Genomic DNA, 24,628 nt, shown 5'->3' on the forward strand with positions numbered 1-24,628 from the left:
AATAATAGATACTCCGCCCATAGTGCAATTGTCTGGGACACATTTAAAGCGTGTTTCAGAGGGGAGTTATTAAGTTTTAGTTTTAATCAGCAAAGAAAGAGAAAATTAGAGATGCAAACACTATATTCCGCTCTGAGAGATGCGGAGTGTAAATTAACTTGGGGTATAACATTGCAAGGCAACAATATATCGGAGCTAGAAGAGGCTGTTGCTAGATCCCGGGCAAAAATTTAGGGATTTTGGAATATAGAGAATGCCAGAAAATATCTGGTTTATAAAAAACAAAATCATGAGTTTGGTGAAGCTGTAGGTAGGTACTTAGCATTAAAACTGCGCATGAAAGAATCTGCACGTTGTATTAAGGTTTTAAAGGATAAAGCGGGAATAGCTTTTCAGGAACCCACAGAGATCTTAGCTATTTTTCATCAGTTTTATACGAAGCTTTACACGAAACAGGTAGAGAAGGGTATTGATTTTGGTAGGTGTCTGGACAGGGTTATTTCACATTTAGATCCTGCCGATGCGGCGCAGTTAGAATGTCCGATTACGATGGGAGAACTAGAACTGGCAGTTAATAGTTTAGCCTCAGGGAAGGCTGCCGGACCTGACAAGCTCCCGGTGGAGATTTATAAGCTTTTTTTTTTATTTATTAAAACATGATATGTTGACTACATTCAGGGCTGCCCAGGATGGACATGCCCCTAAATCTTGGGCAGAAGCCACCATAGTGAATTATTAATTCATTAATTTCTCAAAATCAGCATGGCTTTATACCATCACGAGGGACTGTCACTCATGTAAATAAGGTGTTGACATTGTTTGATGTTGCCCAGACAGAGAAATGGGATCTTGGGTTAATTTTATTGGATGCGGAGAAGACATTTGATCGTGTGGAGTGGGAGTACCTGTGGGAACTGATGTCTCGACTGGGTTTTGGGAAAAGGTATAATTATGACTGCCCTGCAGGTACTGTACACTTCGCCGATCGCAAAGATCGCTTCAATGGGTCTATTATCGGATGCTGTTGTTATCACTAGGGTCACAAGGCAAGGGTGCCCATGTTCACCATTGCTCTTTACCTCATACATCAACCCGTTTATTGAGCATCTAGGTAATAGTCCTTTGATCAAGCCCTTTGTTGCACAAAATATTCCATACTCAGTGTTTGCTTACGCTGATGACATCGCGGTGTCTTCGGTTGACCCATATTCTGCTCTTCACGAGATTGAGTAGTTAGCTACACTTTTCTGTCAGGTATCAGGTTACTTATTGAATATTACTAAAACTCAAATATTGTGCACTGATAATCTTGTACTGGATGATGACAGAGTGTTAAAAGTAGTGACATATTTGGGTATTAAAATAAGGTCATCGATTCTGGAAGTTGTTGATGCTAACTGGACTGCGCTGTTACGTAATATTAAAGAATCATTAGATAGGTGGGCCCGTTTACAACTTACGTTAATAGATAGATGCAACATCATCAAAATTAATGTTTTACTGAAGGTATTATATTTATTTAGGTCAATACCCTTGGAAGTGATACGGGTCCAACTTCAACATCTACAATCTATGTGCGCTAAATTTCTGTGGGCCCCCGGAAAACCTAGACGTGCCATTAGATTCATGACGTTACCAATTGAACGTGGTGGTCTAGCCATTCCTGATTTTGCTCTGTATTTTTTTGCATGTTTTTTGTTAAAGATGCGGGTTCTACTGACGGGGGAGGATATTGTTAACAGAGCAGAGGCCCCTTCGATTTTTCAGATCTTATTAGGGCCGGAGACACAACAATGTTTGTTTAAATAAATTGATGGTAGTTATTTTAAGCAGACTAGGTTCAAAGTATTGGAATCTGCTTTTAAAGTTGGGTAGAGAATTCACAAATTATGTTTAGTAGAGAGACTATCTCAATACACCCCCACGGATGCTGTGAACATTCTTCCCCCAATTTTTGGGGATAGTGTAGCACTTAGTTGGAGGAAGAAAGGTATCTTTCAACTAGGGGAATTTTTGTTGTTACTGGTGGACCCCTTATGTCTTATGAAGAATTAGTTAGACAGTATAATTTGTCAAAATTTCAATTTTTTAAATTTCTTCAAATTTGAGATTTCATAAATCGGAAAAATGTATCAGCTGTACCTAATATAGTAGTTGGGGCTGTTAGGCGTCAGGAGAAGATTGGGGTGCTATATAAGATATTATTATCCCATAGAGTAGATGATTTAGGAAAATATAACTCCAAATGGTCTACGATATTGGGGGTAGATAATTTATGTATAGAGGACGCCATTATGAGATCTAAGGAAGTTTTACTCTCTGCGAATTTGAAAGTGCAATTTTTCAAAACTGTTTTTAATTTGTATTATACACCTGCACGTATGTTCAAATGGGGGGGAGGGTACGATGTCAAATGTTTTCCGTGCGGTGTGGATACTGCGGATAGTCTGCATGTTTTTTTTAGTTGTTCCAAACTATCAACATATATTACGGGGATTGAGAATTTATGTCTATAATAATGGAGACTCCAATGTGTATCACCCCCGCCATTATGCTTTTGGGAATTGGTCCTGGACTTGACAAGAGGACTCCTTTGTATAAATATCGACATTTCATTTTTATTGCTATGACAGTTGCTCAGTTGTGTACGGCTGCTGAGTGGCTACAATCTAAACCTCCTCTTTTTGAACGTTGGGGGGCAAAAATTAACAACTTTTTTCATTTAGAGTGGAGTTTATACTCTGTAAAAGGGGCTAAGAAACGTAAGATTGGACTTGGCATTTGGGGTGTTTTTAGTGATCATATGAATTAATGAATTCCCGAAATTGTAATATACTTTATACTTGTGTTACTGTGGTACAAAAATAAATTTAAAAAAAATAAAAAATCTGTGCCGGCACTAGTGAGAAACACAGGAATGCACCATATCTTGTAGATACGCCACATTCCTGCCCTTTAATTTTGACAAGAGGCATCACAGCAGGAAGGCTTGCTGTGCTGCCGTGCATTAAAACATAGTAAACGAGGCCCTTCGTTTCTGAGCCCTGGAAACTAGAAATCAACAAGAAAGTATTCCTCAAAAAAGAGGACTGCTTGAACTTCAAACAAAGCAGATCCTCTGGTTGGGCCCGATTCGCAAAAGTAACCTGAGACAAAATCCCAACTTCACGACTTTCGGTATTCACAAAGCGCATTTAGGAGTAATGAAGTTAGGATTTTTTCTCAGTTAAACTTAAGTTTGGTCTTAAGTTTAACTTAAGACCAAAACTTAGACTTAACTGAGACAAAGTTTTGGCTTTAAGTTTAAGTTATGGTCTTAAGTTCAACTTAAGACCAAAACTTAAGTTTAACTGAGACAAAATCCTAACTTTACTACTCCTAAATGCGCTTTGTGAATACCGAAAGTCGTGAAGTTAGGATTTTGTCTCCGATTACTTTTGTGAATCAGGCCCATTGTCTTTGCCCTCCTGCCTTGGCCATCACAAGAGTACTATCACAAACCCCATCAGTGAGTATTTAGTTGGTAAGGATAATTTATACACCAAAGTGACCAGCACACCAGTCTATGAAGAAGACATCTGGCCAGCATTGTCTATTTGGATAGTACACCTCCTCAAGACTTGGCTAAGCCTGGGAAGCCAGGAATGACTCATTGCTGCAGTGAAAGTGGAGAGATGAGAGAGTACAATATGAGCCATCTTTCCAAGCCATGTGGTCAAGCCCTAACCCAAATGTCTACTACCTTCTTGGAACTGGTGAAGCTAGTGGCTCCAGGTGGTGCTGTGGTCACTGGTTGCCTCCATAATGAGAAAATCTTCACTAAAATTGGTCTCAGGACACAGGCCTCTATGCTGTGGGTACCATTGGAACTTCATTGTGCAGGCCAGCTAACAACTACATCTGTCCCAAACATTGCAACCTGTTTGGTTCTAAACTGGCTATGAGGCTCTAATGACTTATGGTCTGTGTCCCTAATCAGACTCCAATGACTGAACAACTTGTATTTCCAGTAGCTTCATCACAAGCTTTTCCGAGCACCAGTGAATTCCTTAAGGTGACAGCCTTTTTTTGGGGCGGACTGTTTTGGGGGCTTATAGACTTTTTTGACGTGCATTAGTTTTTATCATGGGTTCCGGAAACTCAGCTACTTAGGTCATAGTCAAATGAAATGTCCAATGTGGTATTTTAAGTTGGCTCAGCACAAGAGTAAAATTCAGGCTCGGCACCTGTATTCCATACACAAACAACCTCCCCAGCAGATGAAAAGCTCTAGCAAACTACCATAGATCCAAGCACAGAAATTCCCAAAACAACTTGAGTACAATTGCATAGGATAACATTTGGCTAAAGCCAAAGTTGTAGACAATGTAGTGCTTACACATGTGACCTAAATATCATTATTGCATTGACAACTTTTTGTTTTTCTGTATGTGCAAAAGTTAACTTTTATAGTTATCTACCTTTTAATAAAATTCAATTTCTTTTTGAAAACTAAAATATCACTGGGCATGTTATACCTGTCAGCCTTAGAGTGGCCTTCCCCCAAATGTTTTGCCTTACTCTATCATTTTTGCTGAACTTGTTTTTGTTGACCTTAGGACTCAGTGCACTTTACTACTGCTAAAGTGTGGGTGTGTATTCCCTAAAACATGGCTACATTGCCTTTCACCCGATTAGCATATTTAATTTACTTGTGAAATCTCTAGTACAGTGGTACTATATGTATCCAGGACCTAGAAATTAAATGCTACTAATGAGCCTGCAGCACTTATTGTGCCACTCACCTATGTAGCCCATTAAACATGTCTCAGGTCTGCCATTGCAACCTGTGTGTGGGATTTGAAACTACCATTTCGACTTGGAAAAATCAACCTTTTGCCAGCCCTAAACCTTCCTTTTTAATAAATATACGCTATTCCTAGGGTAGGCACTAACGAGACCATGGAGCAGGTAGAATTGTATTTAAAAAGGTGAACATATACTTTTACCTGTTACATGTCCTGGTAGTGAAAAACACTTACATTTCTTTTTCAATACTGCAAGGCCTACCTCTCCCATAGGATAACATTGGGTTAACCTTATTAAATTTAATAAGTGATTACTTGCAGTTAGTAGCAGGTAGGAAGGTCAAGTGAAGTGTCTAAGGAATTGTAATTTAAAACCCTCTTTGATGGTAAAGTTGAATTTTAAGTCACAATTCTGAAAATGCCCCTTTTTGAAAGTTAAACAGGAAAAGCGCTCCCCCGTAGGGGAAAACATTCCATATCTGCACTGCGGGTTCCCAAAAAGAAGGAATTTGATCTAATATTCATCAATCTTAAGCAACAAAAACCAACAGTTTTTTAATTGATTAATTTAATCAAGAATTAATTCATTCAAGAATAATACAATAACCTCATTGTGTTTTTCACAATATGTTCATTGGTCCAAAAATACATATTACAAATTTCTACTAATCCCACTGCATTTCGGACTTTGGGCTCTTCATCAGGGGATGTAGATTCTAAAAAGAAATAAATATGGTGAAGTCAGAAACGTCTGTCTTAAAAAGAAATCCATCACCAGACATCATGTGTCAAGATCTTGAGTGTTGGAACAGTGACACCTCATCAGAGTGAAACTGATTCATGTCAAGAGTATAAGTGTACAGTAACCTAAAGATTAATCACGCTCATAATAGATATGAATACAGTACACGTATGTTGTGGAATGTATAGAAACACAACACTCAAGTACCCATATTCTTGTGTAAATAGCGGAATCCAGAAAGCTGAAAATGTGACACTGCCATAACGAATTACGTGCCTAATTATACCAAGTGCGGTTGGTTAGTCTATAAAATGCTCTTTGATAAACTGGATCGCCAGACAAAGAAACACACACTGAAACAAGATGAAACAAATAAGTTAAACTTACAAAGAATGGGTGTCAGTCGGTGCCACGTTTACATCGTCCACCATGCTAGTGTGCGAGGTCTTTTAGGATTAATGAAGGGTGTCAGAGACAATGAGAAAGGACAATCGTGTGGTTCACGCTGGGGGGCGGCCATGTAAAAAGAGTATAACTGAAAAGAATGAAGGCCAATGATGCAAGAAAGAAACAACAATAAAAGTTCTCAAAAGCAAACCCAGTAAGGGGGAATATTAGGAAATAGAGAGATACAATAGTGGGACATGCGCCGGGGGAGCAGCCATGTAGGAAGAATAAGCGTGCAAGTGGGTTTGGTGTCGGCAAAGAGGTAGCCATATTGAAAGGGAAGATTCCCATGAACTTAGTGAAAAACATGTTAAATACAAATAAGGGTGAACGAAAAAGTGAAGAAATATGACAATATAACACCAATGAAGAAATAACTTAACAAATACGTGGGTACACTTCAGAAATTGAATAGAATGAGCAAAGAAAAAAGAAGGTAATTGCAAGAAATGAAACATTTCCGCTAAAAGCAACAAGCTGTATAGAGTATGGCTATCATGGAGTCCATTATGTGAATACGGGGTAAGACAAGAATAATTATTGAATGTAACCATATTATACAAATAATAAAACAAGATGACCTGACTAATTGAAGGGATCAAAATATAAATTGAATGGCCAAAAGATGAATAACATGAGGAATAGTATAACAGTTAGAAAATGCTAGACAAAGACAGAGCGACAGAAAGATGAAGTGACAAAAAGATGAATATGACTGCGACAAAATAAAGGTCACCGCTTATGAGAAACAACTGTATTCAATGCGGTCATTGAGTCCATAAGGAATTAATGAGTCTAACTTTTCTTTCCAGTACGCTTCACGTTGTAAAAGGTGTTTGCGGGTATTTTTGCCTTCCACAAGGTCAACCATTTTCAATATCATGTATTGCAGTTGTCAGATGTTATGTTTACATTCCAAAAAATGGGTTAGCAATGACGGATTTGGCATTCTGTGTTCTGATGTTGCTCTTGTGCTCATTTAGTCTGATTTTCATGTTGCGTTCAGTTTTCCCCATATACACCAAACCACAAGGAGATTTCAACAGTTAAACTTCATTTTTAGAATCACAACTAGCTGTAGTGTTTATCTTGATCTTTGTTCCTTTTAAGAAATAGTTGATAAAATTACCTTCGATAATGTTGTTGCAGCTATTACAATTCAGACAGGGAATGGTACCTTTGAATACAGTTCCATTGTTAACTTTTCTTCTCTGGCTTAAGAGATCTTTAAAGTTTTTGCTTAGTTCATAAGCAAATAAAGGAAATCCAGACTGGCGATTGGCATGTAATAGTAATGTGGTGCTGGGACACCAGTGGTAATCAAGAGTACCAAAATTGGGTATTCCTAATTCATCATGAAGTCTCCAGAAAAGTACTTTATGCCATGTCACATTACAGTTAGGGCATGGGTTGAAGAGGTAAAGAGTGTGTGATGTTGTACGATGAGTGTGTGGAACCAGTATTCACTACAGCCTCATGTCTCCTGAAAATACAAAAAGCAGAACAGAAAAAGGCAGTTTAAACATTTGAAATGGTCAACTGGAACCATGTAGCCCAGGTGGAAACCAATCCAACCAGTGAGCTCTGTTATATGTTTGAAAGGTAAGAATCAATCAATCAATCAATCAGGGGTTTGTAAATCGTACTACTACTCACCCGTTAGGGTCTCAAGGCGCTGGGGGGTGGGATATTGTGCAGCTGCATTGGGGTAATTTCAAGAGCCAGGTCCGCAGGTCTTTCCTGAATTGGTGCAGAAGAGCTGGTGATGCCACATGCTCCCAGAACAAGGGTGAGATCAGTCATAGCCATATCATTATAAAGAGAAAAGCAGGTCCTGAAGAAGGAAATGAAAGAAGATGTGAGGCATTCTGGAATGTAGCAGGATAAACTGAGGACTTGAGGGAGGAGATATGGGAATACAAGAGAGTATCAGGAAGAGAATGTAGCACAGAAGCAATGCACATTGGGTATAATGGGGATTGGGCAATCTATGAAATGTGGAAACAGTGCACTGTGCTCACTTGCGTGTTATACAAACTGGGTAGGTGCCTACTGGTTCATAACATAAAACTGAGCTTGTGTTAAAAAATAAGGAGCTCTGACTTCTTGGTCTGTCTGGCTTTTAGGATTCTGGGGCTTTTAGGATTTGCTCCGTGTTCTCTTTACTTGTTCAACATCTGCTATTTCGAGTGTTGAGCAGACCAAGGCAACACCTTGAGATGCTGACACATGTTTAAAGATGTGAAAGCAGAACATCCCAAACTCGAAATTTAGTTGAAGCAGCTTGTGAAAAGGGCAGATTGATCAGCTCCACCCTGGAAAACCAACACACAAAAATGACACTATGTACAACCTCCAAGCAATGAAAAGTCTCTCTTTGTTCTCAGCCAAATCATTTCTCTGTAAAGCACTATGTTGCTTTTCAGGTGCCGGCCTACACATTACATTTACCCAAGATCAAAATGTCATATAAAATCAAAAATATATGTAATCCAGAAAAGGCAGAGAAAATATTTATTGATATCTTGAGCAAATTGGAAAAATAAAGAATAATTTCCTTTACACATCAAACTAAATTGACCTACTGGAAAGGTTCATCCTTCCCATTCATGTCAGATACGTATAACCAGAAACATCGTCAAAGTGGGAACTAGATTCAATGATGGAGCTATAAAATAAGAAATAATCAAATTAATCCCCTGAAAAGTTTATGTTGATTAATGATAACAAAAGGGAGTGATTCATGACGGTGTACATTACTAAACAGCTTATGGATTACCCTCAGCAAAAGAGGGCACTAAGAGAACATACACATAGAATCATATCGCAATATTAAATGCAAATAGATGAAATATAGAGACAGTTACACGTGTCCAGTCAGATAACCCTACAGGCATAGATGTACGTTCAAACAATCTCACCAATTGAACATTCATGTTTTGGCATGTACTTGACAAATACACCTACATTACAGGAACTGAAGTAAAGTAAATGATATGTGATTGGGTTTGTGAGATCAAACATTGTCATAAAAGCACTAAAGGCAGGTCACTCAGATGCATGTTTAAATCCAGGAACATCTAGATAGAACAAAGAAAGGAAAGGGTGAACATTCGAAGCATACACCATCACACTCTTTAAGGCATTTTGCCACTATAGATTTCCAACAAAAGCTACAGATTATCATTGTCCTTTTCCTGTTTCACCCTTACTATGCAAACAGACTCTACATAGGGGCCAACCTTGGCTGTTCTGTAGTCTTCAAAGAATCTACAATGCAGCAGTAAAGCAGTTCATACACCAGCATCCAACCACCTCTCTCTAGCCCTCCATCTGTGACCAGATTCTCCTCCTTTAAAGCACTCTGCATTGCCCACAGGGCCATCTATAGAATGGTCCCATCATTCAATCAAGTAAAACTGCAAATATCATCCTGTTATGGAACCCTTGGCTCTAGATTGCTATCCATGCCTACCAGTCTAACCTACAAGAAGGTGCTCACCGGTAGACTTGCTGTAGAGGCAGCAACATGATGGCACTTCCTCCCGACTGAGTCAAGGATCATACAAGACTACCTGGAATTCAAGAAAGCCTTCAAGTCACAGCTCTTGCACAAGAGATGCAAAGAATCTCACTAATCAAATGACAGAACCATTCTTCATCGTAAGGAGGGTATGGACGACACACGACTCAGGATCTTAAAGGGAAAGGCTTCTCAGAAAGATGGTAGGCATCAACACATGCATATCTATCTCTTATTCTTCTCCAATCACACTGACATAATTGGACCAATCACTGAGCAATGTGTATTAGATCGCAGTCTGCTTAATTACATTCCCACACGCAGTCATGTATTACCCATCATGCAGATCACTAAACACTAACTATAGGTCGCACTACAAATCCACCCCTGCCAACCAAGCACAATCTGCAAAATAATGTGCTATCCCTTTCAAACACTTCCGCACCTCATCGAATAGAAAGAACGGCGTCAAAGCAAGTCTAAGTGCAATACACCACACATAGTGGAAGCCCCCTCCATCTTTAAGGTGCCAAGTAACATCATCGTAGCCCAATTGATCTTGCGATGTCACCTTTCAAATGTATTTAATTAAACAACTCCGCTCTAGTACTCCTAATTTGTACACACTTGAGGACACAATCTTTTGTGCAACTGTTTAATAGGTAGAGATAGGCCTCTAACCCTGTTTATCAAATTGTTACGCCAAAGATTTTTTTCCAAACAGTACATGTTTAGTGGCCAAATCTCTCTTAAATGGATTGCGACTGGGGTAAGCCCTCAATGCGCTTGTAAAATTCTACATTCTCATAACATTTCATATAAAAATAAATCAGCAAATGCACTGAAAAGATTAGCAACTTTAAGGTTGTGTTTCATTCTAAACATATTTGCATTTAAAATGTGTTGCGATGCTATTTTAAAAATTGTGCTTGCACATTTCTGGGCATAACACAACATCGTAGAGAGGTCTGAGAAGGATCTTGTGAAAGTACACCGCGCCTTCCATGTGAAACAGACCACCTTTAGTCCTTTTATGGCATTGTTTGTTCTCCCAGATTTCCATTAGAAAACCCAATATAGTTAAATACCCTAGTGGTCACTTTAGGAACTGCGCAAACTCTGCACAAACTCTGTCAAACATGGCTCTGACCACTTGTTAACGTAATCTTTATTTTAATCGCCTGCCTGATATACTTGTGGCCTGGGACCACCATCGATTTTTATTGCACAGGCTAAAAAGGAACAACATGTCCACTCTTAACACGTGTTAATTGAAAACCCATAAAGCTGACTAAAATAACTTTAGCTAATAGGAATTACAAATACCTCTCTAGCCGAGAGGAATGCTCTAGTAGCAAGAAACAGCTTCAACTCTCCAAGAAAGAAACTTCAATTTAAGTGATGATACTTTTGCATTAAAAACCTCAAATCACCAGAAATGTTTCAATTAGGATAGTAGTTATACAATCTTAATGCAGCTATAATAAACTAAAGATACCCTATAGATGGCATCACAAATGACATCAATGATGACACCACTGGTGTCATCACAAATGATATATCTGTCACACCAATGATTAATGAAATCAATAAATAAATTAAAGTGACTGCCTGAGCCCGCATCACTTCAGAGGTACATTACCAAAGGTGTCAAGAGCAAAGAGGGTTGGAAATTGGAGAATAGTCCCCAGTGCACCTCAATCCAAACCTGCCCACCCTTGTAATTATTATAAATGATTTGTCCTGCCTCCAAGATGACTTCAGACATACAAAAGTAGGTGCCCTTCAGCTGCTGGCATTGCCGGAGGATGGCCACACAGCGAGCAATTCCAAATGTACGATATTTATACTGGGACCTCATGGTACTAAAATGGTAGGTGAGGTGATGGAGGGAATTTTTGTATTGTTGCAGTTTCCTCTGAAAATAGCAAGGAAGTGTGAAAACTTTTGTTCCTAAACCATACAACAGCAGCAGGTTTAGAGGATATAGTGCAGAGAAGGACAGGTTTATAGTAGAGGCTGTTAATAACCAGATTACATGATGGTCACCAGTCCACTTTTAGAACATATAATGGCCCGATTAACAAAGGTAAAAATGGAGCAAAGTCAAACTTTTGACCCGAAGTCTAACTTTACACATGAAGTCTAAGTTTAGACCTAAAGTCTAATTTAGACCAAAAGTGTAACTTTACTACTTTTCAGTTTTCACAAAGTTAAGTTACTACTAGTAAGTTAACTGCTACTTACTGGTAGCAAAGTTACTATTACTAAAGTTAGGTCTAAACTTAAGCTTCATATCTAAAGTTTGACTTTTGGTCTAACTTTACCTTTGTGAATCAGCCCCATTGAGATTTTTTTCATGAAACTGGATCTCTTAACCAATAACACACAATCCAGCAGCACAAATGCAGTAGTACAGGTATCGCCTGACCGCCTCTGCTGAAATCACATTACAGATTGTGAAGCTGAAAGCTATTGTTAACTGCGGATTCATTGTGCTCTACCTGAAAGGCAAGGACTCATGAGTCACTTCAACTCTGCTAACCTCTCAAGATATTGTGCCAGGTTTTTTTCTCAGAAGACAAATTCCAAAACAGGAAGAAGACTCCTTTTATCAGTGAAGCGAAGAACATGTCCTCCAATAAATTGAGCTGGCTATTCTACAAAATGCATTTATTCTACCGAAATCTTTCAAATAGTTCAGAAAATTCCCATTGCTTCGGTAGAGAGAAATGGGTGTTCTGATGCCAATGACGCTTCCATCACTTGACTCTGTGAAAAATAAGACATTTAGAAAATGGCCTGAAACTATGCACCATTCCAGTCAAAAGGTGCTAAACTCTGGTGGTCGCTTAAATGACGATTGTGACTCTCAGTGACTTGAATTGCAACTCTGTTTTTCCACTTGACCAAACTGTGTGATCGTTGTCAAATATATTTTACTTCTCTTTGATTAATTATCTGTTAACCCTAAAAACTGGATAATTTCAGTATTCGGCTAACCAGTGTTTAAGTTGCTTTAATAAAAACAATAATTTACGTATTGGTCTTATGATGAATGCATGATGTGCTGCTGGTGGGGGATTTTGCGGGATGAGGCTTGTATTAAGGATTTTCAGTTTCAACCACACCCTGCCGACATTCGAACTCCAGGTATCCAGGTATCTGCCTGCAGTTAATAAAATCAATTAACTTAACCCGAAATGAGTTTGAACATTAAGATTGTGCAGTTCATGAACAGAAAAAGGCAATCCATGCTCACTGTTTCTAAACTTTACTGTCTGAAAATGAAGCTCCCACTCAGAGAAATGATTTAGTTTGCTTAGCTGATTACTGCACTGGATTGTCCAGTCTGAGATTGTGGGGCATATTTATTAAGAAATCACGCAGCAACTAACCTAGCTGCGCTGAATGATAGGGAAAGGTCAGGAATGCGCCATACTTAACATTATAAGGTGCATTCCTGTCTTTTCCCTGCGCTGGCGCACAATGTGCTGCCTAGCGCCAATACAGGCACCCTTGCACCACGGCGCGAGGGTGCCTGCGTTATAAGTAGGATTCCTTTTGTTCAGGAAGGGATATCTTCCTTCACAAAAACTACCGTAAGAGGCATTTTCCTCTTTCTATGTCTGCTGCAAAATACAGCACACATTGAAAGAGGGAGTAATAAGGAGAAATAAATATATTCCTTAGTGATGGTAAATCTGCGAATGGCCCAAAATCCATGGGTGAATAAGTGGGAATGGCCAGGCTCCACCCATGAAATGTCTTCCCAGGGTAGCGTAACGCAACGCAGCTATTTGCTCTGCTTGTTTTACTCTATTTTTCAAGCCATGCAAGGCCTGCCTGGCTCGAAAAATCGAAATTGAGAATTGTGTCACTCTTGCGGCTCAGTGTGCGGTGCAAGGGCAACACAACTCTTTGCTAAATAAGCTCCTTAGTATTTAGCTGTGGGCCTGAGCTGGCATGGTTAGAAGGAGAGAAAAGCCAAGGGATCTGTTGGGATGGCCATTTTTTGTATCATCCAATATCTATTTCATTTTTTTTATTTATTGAGAAAGTTTTGTATAGTGTGATCATGACCCAAGTGGGTATCAGAGCGCTTCACAATTAGGATCGGTAGGATATATTTGTGGGAAAGGACAAGCTTTACATATGTATGCATAGCGCTAACAAGATCCAAGCTTGTATCACAGTGCATCACATTTAGGGTAAGACCGATACAGTAAGGTGGAAGAAGAACATTCGTACATATCTCGCTTGAGGTTGTCACTATTTATAACTCTGAGGTTGTGGGAGAATTCCCTGTGCGGGTTGGCGTGAATTGCTTGGATTTGACCCAGCAGGGTCTTGTCGGTGTCTAATGGGTGTGAATAAGAGAGGAGGAGATCATAGATATCAGTGGTTGATAGATCAGCCTTCATTCTTCTGGGGCGGGAGGAGGCATTTGGGAGGGGTAAGGCTTTCGAGGTAAGGTGAGAGGAGTGTGTGTAAAGCATAGGGACTGCGTCGGTAAGGGCGAGGGGTCATTTCCCTAGAGAACTAAAGTTTTGAGTAGGGGGAGATGTTTGATAGAGAAGGCTTTCAGTTCATGAAGTTCATCCGTGAGATCTAAATGTCTTTGTCAGATGTAAAGAAGTGCTCAGATTGTATGGATATTTGCGACTTGCAGTGAATTGACTATCTTAAAGTCCTCCTACCCTGTTCAGTATTGTGTGACAGACCTCTTCAGTTATTCCATGACTGTTCAATGGACTGGCAAACACAAGAAACATGGAAAAGAACGTAGATTCAAATTGTGGACAGTTAAATATCCTCAGGCATAGAAGAATAGAAGATAGCAAATAGAGTTTCAAAGGAGCTCGTTAATGGAGGAAAAGGAAATCAAGTATGGCAGGGTCACAAACATTTTCCCTACTAATTATAAACTAAGCACTGACAAAGCAAGAGGCCTGGATTTTTGTTAAGGGGAGTGTTTTGGTAACAGTTGGAGTGTGTTGCAACTAGAAAGAATCCCTCAAAGAACCAACATTTTGTTCTACAGCAATATGAAAAGTGCATATCACATCTGTTTACTGCACACAGTGCATTAGCAAAGGTAATCTGTAACCTCAGAGAAAAGTGATATGAATAGGAGTCAGTGTCACGTGGCAGATGGATACATTGTCGACATCACTACGTTTGCATGAGCCCTGCAGCCATGATGCATCTTTTGTGCACGTTACTTCATGGATTTATTTTTGCAAGACTTTGTTTATGCCTTTCACATGAGAACTGCTGTGTTCGTTCTCTGCCTGTTCCTGGAGTTTAGTCCAAACATTGTGAGCAAAGCCGATAAACTATGCCCCTTGTTATTCTGTTCTGGTCAGGCCCAAGCACCTAGACAAAACACACTAACGCAGCTGCTGCTGGACGCTCATACTTTGATATTACGGGGATACATGTTTAGGTAACACACACTTGGAGAGGAACCTTCCCAGGGAGAAGAGCAACACGCACCTACAATGGAGAAATACCATCTATAGTCTAAGGTATGGGGTCTGCTGACAAAGCCCAGAGATCTTCAAATATATTATAATACTTCTTCTTACCTTACCAAGGGAAGGGAGGTTAGGCACTATAATCCTTTCTCCATTGTCTCTATATGATGACATCTCCCTTTATGATGTATGGCCTAGCTGCAATGCTATCTATATTGGTGTTATCCATGTTTCTGCTTGTTGTGGCACGTATACTGCATTTTAGAGCACGATAGTTAAAATAAACATTTTAAACTATATTTGTGTCTCAGTTAGATCTTATTGTGGACAGGTACGAAAGTGTGAGCGAAGAGGTGTGTCTTGTTACCATGATCCCTGACAGAACTGGGAGTGTTGTGTTCTGGGGTGTCCAATCATTTGCTTCTCTATGAGTGTGTAGGAGAGCGAGTGAGACACTATAGCTAGTCGGTCCTAGGTGCGTGGGTACTAAGGAGGTAGGAAGGCACAGTCCCTTTACACCAAGGTCCCATAATCCTGCGCATAGTTCTGTGTATGTGCAGAATCCCTGCAACATGGCGGCACCAACGTTTGGTCTGGTACTTATTCACGAGACCCCTGAGTAGCGCTTGTGCTTGTCCAAAATACCATCTCACCTGTTTCAGAGACGTCCGTGGTGCGGGGGAGTTTACCTCCTATATTTGAGATATTGTAGGTTTTTCAAGCATAAATTTTAAAAGTTTTCGTTTTATTTGTTCTTGATACAGTGTTGCGCCACCGTTTTTCATTGCGTACATTGCAGTGTCTATAATGGCAGTTAACATTGCTGCGCCTAACCGCGCCGCTTTTACTGTGGATTTGATTCAACATGGGGTCCCGGTTGAGGGAGCGGATTTTATATTTGCCGTAGAGGTGGATGCTGCTTTCAGCTTTGAAGTTTTTTACTCCTGCGTTAAGTTTCTAGCTGTTGATGGAAATGATAATTTCTTTCATGAATATGAACAAGGTGCGGTTCCACAAATTAACCGTCCGTATCGTTTACTTGAAGTTCAGTTGTCAGCTTGGGAGCATACCATATGGTTTCATGGCGCTCTTCCACACTCTGTTTCAGTGGTTCGTCTCGGCCCTTCATCGGTCGACGGGGCCACATAGCCCGTTTTGGCGAGATTTACACCTCATCCAAATTATTTTGGTGTTACACACCCAGAGCTACGCATTTTACACACATCTTTAATTCATATTCACAGAAGTGTCATTCTATATATGTCTCGTAATATACAGGCGGCCCTAGCTGGTGCCGCTCAGCCACAAGGGCATGGTGGCGTGGTTACTAGTCCTATCATGATTAATTCAGTGATGGGGAAACGTCCACAGAATAGGGATGATTTTCCTTTCTGGTTGGCCGAAACATTTGAGCAACTCGATGCTGTTTTTCCACATACTTATTCTGTGGATAAACACAGGATCCTCACGATGAGTTTACTAAAAGGCCTTATTCCCAATTTGGCTGATTGCCCCACTTGGGGGAAGGTGTTTGCGGCGGTTTATTCGTTATGTTTTGGCACCCCCTCCATGGCAATGCTTCAGACGGTTTTAAAAAAAGTTCAAGATGAACACGGGGCAGAGGTTGCCCTGGAGTTGGGGATGCGATTAGTTGGCATGTTTCCTATTGTCTTCGACATGATTCTTGCTAACATCAAGGGGTAAGCAGTTAGCTTACAAGTGTGTCAGCACTTAAAGTCAGTGCCTGACGTGGATCAACAACGTGAATTGCTGAAGATTATTGCGTATGTATACAAATCCTTGGGACGCAATAATCTGGGAATTAGACCTTTTATTCAGACACAGAATAAGCACCCACCTAAAAAGGAGGGGCATATAGCCTTTCCTAAAAAGGCTTGGAATAGAAATCAGCAGCAGCTACAACAGAAGCAAGGTTTGCATGCGGATTAACGACACCTGATACTTCTGAACGTAGATATGATTTGCCTGACCACTCTAAAAGTAAAACACCTGAGAGGTTTCAGGTTCCTATCCTTTTTCTCCTCGTTCTTTTCAGAAATCATCGGATCAACAGTTCGGTAGGGGAGAGCGTCAGGATCGCAGACAAGGCAAGTCCACGCAGACGAGACGTGACCCGAAGCGCCAGTTTGATGTAAAAACCAAACAGGAGGGACCACCTCAGTACCAGAGTTCCCACAGGGTTTCCCTTCAAATTATTCTTATCATTTGTCACCTGAGCTAGTCCAATTTGCTACTATACCGTCCGTTGGGGATCGGCTGATTCCCAACAAGGACCGCAGACTTCCTTTGATGAGGGCATTTAGAAACAAGCATTGGCATTGCCAATAGGTCTCGCTTTTGGGACCTTATAAGAGTTTAGCCATGCAACAGTTGGTGTTGTTGCACCAAGGATATTGTGCTGGATAACTAAACACTTATAACGTCCCAAAGGCGAGACCTACTGGCTATGCCAATGCTTCTTTGATTCCTTGACGTTAATTTTGGTGCAGCTAGATGTGTTTTACTTCTCAAGCTAGCGCTACAAATTATCAACGAAAACATACTGTAAAATCATTATTTCCTTGCAGCAGCATTCCTAGCGCTGATCGGGCAGTCCTACAAGAGACTTAAAGGTGGGCGAGCCTCATATATTACCAGCACCCTCTGCTAATTGTGGTGAACATTATTAATAAAAATAGTGACATTGCAACACGCATCATTAGGTTTCTAATGTTGCAAACAACTTGTATCCCGACACAGAACCACTATGGTGCACTCATGACTGTGCAACCCCAGTGCCGACTCACGAGCCTCGAAGCGCCATGTGCAGTCTTGGCCCCTGTCAGTGCTGTGGGAGCAGTGCCACGAGGCCCAGAGGTGTAATGGGCCGATGCAGCCCCAATTAACCGAGGAAAGTGTCATGTGTAGCTTCTCACACTCGTGAGCCGAGTCGAAAACGAGTAAATCGACTGGGACATGTGACTGAGCAAAGGTGAGACAGGGCGACAACGAGACAGCAGGATGCACACACAAGCGTGAAAGGAAATAGCCCTAGATGATACCACTTCATCTCCACCCTTGAAACGGATTGGCCTCAAAAGCTGGGAAGCCAGACGTCACCCGAAGAACATTCTGGAAGTCCTATTGCTGTAGACCGCTGCAGGTACTAGGCAAAAAGAACTTGCATTTTAATTTGTACCGGGTGCTACCGGGTGCCCCTTTAAGGTCACATGCCAATCTGCAAAAATGTAAATGAGTTTTGAGTAGTCGACTGTCTAAAACTATTTGTATTATTTTTCCGCTCACTAGTCTGCTTTTCTGCGATACATCTGTTATGAAAGCTGTGCATATATTTTTCAAATTACAGTAACAACTGAACAACCTTTGACGTGTACACGAGTACTTGGTAAGTGCTCAATTCATCCTACGGTTGGCGCATGCTGCCTTGAGTACAGACAGAAACAACTTCTATCTACCACGCCCGCAACCTTCCCCACATGCGCGAGGATTGTTAATTCACTGCTAGGCAACAAGCATATGCACATCCTAGAATGGTGTATAGTTTCTGAAACAAACACATTCAAATGATGTTCGTAATAAATGCATATATACATGTTACAAAGGCAGACAACAGGTTCCTTGAAGGGCGTTTAGAAAACATTTCGCATTGACGCTAAGTATGACAATGTTTGAAAGCTGCAGCCTTAAAGGGTCCGACAAAGGAACCCTGCCCTACTGTGCCCGAAGAGGAGAACAGATGGCCTGCACAAGATGGAATGCAAGCAAGATAACTACTGACTAGGGCGGGGGGAAATTTGTGTCTGCGGATGCCTGCTGCGCCCGTGCACAAGACGGCCAAGGCAGGCAGGCAGCGCGTGCTGGTTTTAGTGCAATGAATGGGCTTCCCCAGACAAAGTAGCTGATCCACAACAGATGGTGCCAATGCTTGCTCCCGACAGCTTTAGGCCGTGGGAGTGAACATTTACAGAGAAGGTGGGACATGCACCCGACTTTGGCCAATTGCATGCTGTAAGCCACACGCAAAGGCTAATAGAAAGTGTGGGAAATAAAAAGCCACACGCACAAGTTTAGTGAAAGTCTGGAGAAGTCTGTAGTGATTCTAAGAGGCCCTCTGCTTAGGGCAGCGCATGCGCGCTGCGCCAGGCAAGACCTAAAAGAGGAAATGATAAAGATAAAGCCAGAGTCCCTGTGACGCACAAGGAAGTAGGACAATGCATTTGAAGCACAGGCACATCGCTCCTTTTCCCCAGTAAAATTCTATAGCACTGAGTCACAAAACTTTTTCCAGGTGTAAGTCAGGCTTACACCCGAAACAGTTGTAACTTGTACAAGTCAAAGAAATGTTATTGTTTGGTTAAACAAGAAAACATTACAATAAGAAAAGCATGGTTAGATATCAAAAGATTTCAAAATATTAAGTTAAAGACTATTCAATGCATATTCGTTATGCAATCAAAAGTGCTTCCGCATATAACACCCTTCTGCCTTTGCTAGTACTGGCTAGTAGTGTACATGTTTCTTGTTCTTCGTATTTCCTTAACTTTCATTTTACACCTGTGATAACTATATGGGCGTACTGTTTCAGTAGGCAGCGGTTTAAAAAAAGTTAATATTAAGGTGCCTTGTGCAAACCATTTAATACTTAAAGTGCCAAATGCTTGAGTATGTCAGATAAACTATCAGAATATTAGCACTAATTGTGCTAATCTACACTGTTTGAACTCGTTGTTAAAGTGCCAAATTCTTTAGTAAACCATTTAAGCTAAAGGGGAACAGTCTTATATCAGACTGCGGTTTTCCGAGAAATTAAAATAAAGTGCCATGTGACAATATAAACCATGAGTAGCGTGAAGAACTATGTTCTGCGAAGACTTAATGCCAGATAGATTCTGTAAGTCCTGCCCAAAGTCACAGGACCTTTAATACAATGGACAGAAACGAGTGTGAGAAGCCCTGTCCACTTTATGTACTTTTGATATTGCAGGTGCCAACTATTTTAATAGAATTGACAAATTAACTGTGGATCTACACCCTGCATACACACTGTACGTGCTTCCTGTTCGACCTTACACCAAGCTGGTTAAAACATGGGTGCGTGTAAAAACCTCCTTCTTAAATCAAAAGGTGTGGACGAATACGATTGCGTGTGCTATTGATATTGACACCCTCTACAGCATTTGCGTGACACATAGTACTTCCAAGTCTCTTGAGTTTCAAGTGGCAACAGCGAAAACCTCAATCATATGTATTTATCTCTTACAGTTTGCTTCAAGTTCATAGTGAGATATGGTTGAGGAGAAGGCAAGGGATATGATGGCAATAAAAGCTGCTCTCTGGAAAATTTGCCAGGGACATTGATGGTCATCCTTGCAACAGACTTTGCTTGTACATTTAAGTGAATATATGAAACCTTGTTGTCCCAACTCTCCTTGAGCTGTAGCTGCCTTAAATGTTATGAAGGGTGGGGATACCATTACTGTTAGGTATGTGAAGGTGATCTACCAGCTGTTTCAAGGCCAGGTTTTTTAGGGACTCCACAGGTGCCTTTCTTAATCGAAAGCCGTATTTGATACATTGTAGTGCTGCCAGAGTTGTTATATTGACCAAGCCAAACTCCCATCTGAGCTGACTGGCTTACTCATAGGTAATCCAAACATAGATCTAATAACATCCGAATAGATGTTCCCTAGGTCCTCATGTAGCTTTGAATACCAAACTGAGGACCCATATAATATTGCTGGCACCAGTTTTGCTCTGAATACACCTAGGACACAAGTACCTCTGGGGCTTTTTAAGCTTCTCTTGATTTTCCACAGCTGGTTTTGCAGGTAACAGGCACAAATGTGCATCAATCTAAGTTGGTTTTTAAAAGTTGAGATTGGTATCTAACCAAAACCCTAGATAAAGAAATGTGTCTGTGGTAAATATATTTTGATCTCCTAACTTTCATTCGTGCTCAATCTTAGTTTGTGCCAGATTTGATTTTAGTTCATTGTCTTGGTTAAATTTCTGAAGGCCATCTAGAGCTCTTTCGAGGCCTATGGAGGTTTGATTCAGAAGTGCTGTTGTTTGCGCACTGTAGGATTAGATGTCTAGCTCCTAAATTTGGGGGAACATATTTTGCCTTGCCAGTGATGGAAGTAAAGTGGTTGTATATAGATTGAGGAGCACTGGTGCCAGCATGCAGCCTTATTTCAAACCCAGATTGATTAAAGTTTTCTTGGAAATCGATGATCCATTGCCCCGTTTTATCCTGACCCACGTGTGTAGGAGGCGGATTGCATTGAAAAGTTGCACAGGGATATTCCAAGACTTTAGCTTTCTCCACAGAGTTTCTCAGTTGGCTTTATCGAAGGCTATACTGTAATCAAGAAAGCATGCATACAATGAGGATTTGTGAGCTAGTGCCTTATTGGTTAACAAATCAATCGCTGTTACATTACTCAATGTTTCGCAGCCTTTTCTGAAGCTGGTCTGAATGGTTGGCAAGACGTTTAGTTTGTTGACACAATCTTCCAGTTCGGCCAACAAGCACTTTGGAAAATGCCTTTGCATCAGTGTCAATGACAGCTATTGTTCTGTAGTTCTGAGGGTTGTCTATGGGCCCCCTTTTTGTTTATGGGGTGCAATATTGAACCCCTTACATTTTCCAGAATAATTTTGGTAGCTCAGATTACTGTGTATAATATTAATAGGGGAGTACTCCAGGTATCTAGAACATGTAAAAACTGACACGGGAACTCTGCTCTGAAGGGGCCCTCTACTGCAACTCAAAGATGATACAATTTTTACTATATCTGATTTTGTAATTCCCAGTGTGTTGTAAAATAGGTTAAGTTAATAGCTTTAATAGCTTTGCAGTAATGTCTGCATTAGTTCTAGATGTTAAGAGGCTGAGCTCAGGGAATTGGCACCAACTGAGAAGTTTACATCATGCCCATTGTGGCTTCGGGCTCCAGTCACTGCTGAGCCGAACAGCGGTGACTTGTTACAGGCTTCCTAAATAAACAAGCCCCTTTTACACACTTGGTGTCACCTTGTGATTACAACATAGAAAAGTTGGGGTTGAGCAGGAGGAGTCACAGTTGGATATTGAACCCAATGTCACCTTTCCAGTACGAGGCATTAAGAGGCATCAACACAGGATCCCAGGCCTGCTGTAGCTGCTAACACATCTGTGCTGTTTAATTAAGGTGCACCGGATTGTAATAGTGATTTCTGGGCTTCAGAGGGGGATCTGTGTAATTTCAAGGGGGTTACTTGGGCGGGGCCGACGATTGTGACACAAGCTGCACCACCTGTAGAGACATGGAAAAATAAGCCCAAACGACCAATAAAAATATACAAAATGTTTCTTGGTGGCCATCTTAGCTGCTGGTAGCAGAGTGAGCCTAATCACCTGAGGAAAAGCAACTGAGTGTTTTTCAGCTACCATTTAGTCTGCTTGGGAAGGCTTATTGTTTACAAGGCCCATCGCATGTATAAAGCATGACAATAGCGCACTGTGGCATCCATCTTTGAAGTTTGGGAAGTCTTCCAGTGCAGCTCAGGAGCAACATGATTTTCAGCTCTGCAGTATAGTCTGAGGTTCTGCAACAGCTTATCTTCAGTGAAAGGCACGCCTATTCAAGTGAAGGAGCCTATCCATCAACAGTCCAGTCCAATCAGGGTGACACACACTTTCATGTAATCGGTGTACATCAGACAAAGAGAATACAAGTAAAGCACCAACACTTATGTTCAGGTAACTAGTGTGTCAGGCAGGTGACAGTACGAAGCAAAGAGTGGTTCAAGAGTGAAAGCTTCAGTAGTTAAGTGTTGGTATAAAAAAGGGGATATTGTAGTGCAAGTATTCAGTAAGTAGCTCCTCCATTTTTGGAAACTCCTGGCCTACCGCCTATGCAATGGAAACAATGTTTTCAAGTATTTCAAATGTATTTGGGAGCAATTGGAGTATCACATTTCAGATCTGAAAGGAAAACGTTCTTAATTCTACATTCATTAGGGTTTGAAGATATCTTCCTGCACCAGTAGTCACGGATAATAAGGAACTTGATGAATTCCAAAAAGTAGTGAAGAAATTGGAGCTTGGTGGTTTTACGCCAAAAGATTTTTTAAAAGGTCACAAATGCTGGATGAAAATGTAGACACATTTGTGATTGCTCTTCGATAGCTGAGTCCTCGTTGGTTTAAAAATGTCAATGATTAGTTGATTAGGGATCAGTTGATTAGTCACTGTTATGATAAAAGTATCCAACAGAGGTTGCTCACATTGGGTGTCATCCGGTACCAAAGAGTATTGAGCTTACAAGTATTTCCATAAAGTAATTACATGATGAGCAAAAAAAATACAGTATCAGTTGTACATGAAAAAGAACATACCCAAAAGAAAGAAATGAAAATGGCTGATAGAAGTTTCTTTAAATTATGCCATGTGTGTTTCTGGTGGGGTAACTGCGAAAGTTGCTAGCGTTAAAAAAAATTATGTGGGTATTACCTCAGAGAACCAGCTCACTCAAGATTTTCAGGATATGGTTTTAGTACTATCAGAAAAAAAACATTGTTAAAGGTGACCCTGCTGATTGCACTGATCCATATTTTAACATTAAGGTTGGTGACAAGTTTCTACATTTGTTGGTGAATTCAGGAGCAGGGATTACTTCAGATCTGTTCCATGAGAAATGGGGAGGTAGGAAATTATTCCCATCAGATAGATCCCCCGTTTCATATAAAGGTAGGACAATTCAGTTAGAAAGATTTATTGAGGACATTTTGGAATTCATGGGTCGTAGGATTCAAGGAAGAATTTATGTTGCAGTCAAAAGTCTTTATATACTGGACTTGTTTTATCAAGGGATTTTTGGATTGTTACTTTGACGGGGTACCAAAGATCAAGTGGTGGTAGTGAGGGACCAGACAGCAGTAAAGAATCTAACATGGATATTTCCATCTGCATTTGCTGATACTCTAGGAATGATAAAAAGTTTTAGACATAAGATGAAGGTAAAAAGGACCACTACCAGTCAAACACAAGGTATGTAGTATCCCTTTCAGCTTAATGGAGGAATTGGAAAAGGAACTCAAATAGTTGCTCATTAAAGGAATACGTGATCCTGCTGAATCTTGACTGTGACTTTCAAGAGTGGGGAGGAGATTTAAGAGTATGTGTGGATTCACACAGCCTGAAAAAAGATGCTCTTTGTTTGTTTATAGGTCTGTGTGCATTTTGTGCAAAGTTCATACCTGATTATGCATCTAACATTAAGAATTTAAGCTATATGCTTAAGATGTCTGTTTCATTCCAATGGGATGATAGGTGTCAAAAACATTTGAATGTGTGAAGCAAGAAATGACTAATGGTACAGCTCTTAACTAAGGCATATTACCCCACGCTTCAGTGCATCACTATTGGTGATGCTAGTAAGTATGACTTAAGGGCTGTTTTAACACAAAAAGATGTTGTTGAAGAAGTAACTGTTTGCTATGCTCTCAAAGTCCTTCAAGTTGCAGAATTGCATTACTGAGTGACTGGAAAATAACTTTTGGTATGTTTTTGGCAATTGAGAAATTTCTTAATTATGTTTGGGGAAGGATGTTTATGTTGCAAACAGATCACAAGCTTTTGGTG

This window comes from Triturus cristatus, chromosome 8 (genome assembly GCF_964204655.1).
Source record: "Triturus cristatus chromosome 8, aTriCri1.1, whole genome shotgun sequence".
Lineage (NCBI taxonomy): Eukaryota > Metazoa > Chordata > Amphibia > Caudata > Salamandridae > Triturus > Triturus cristatus.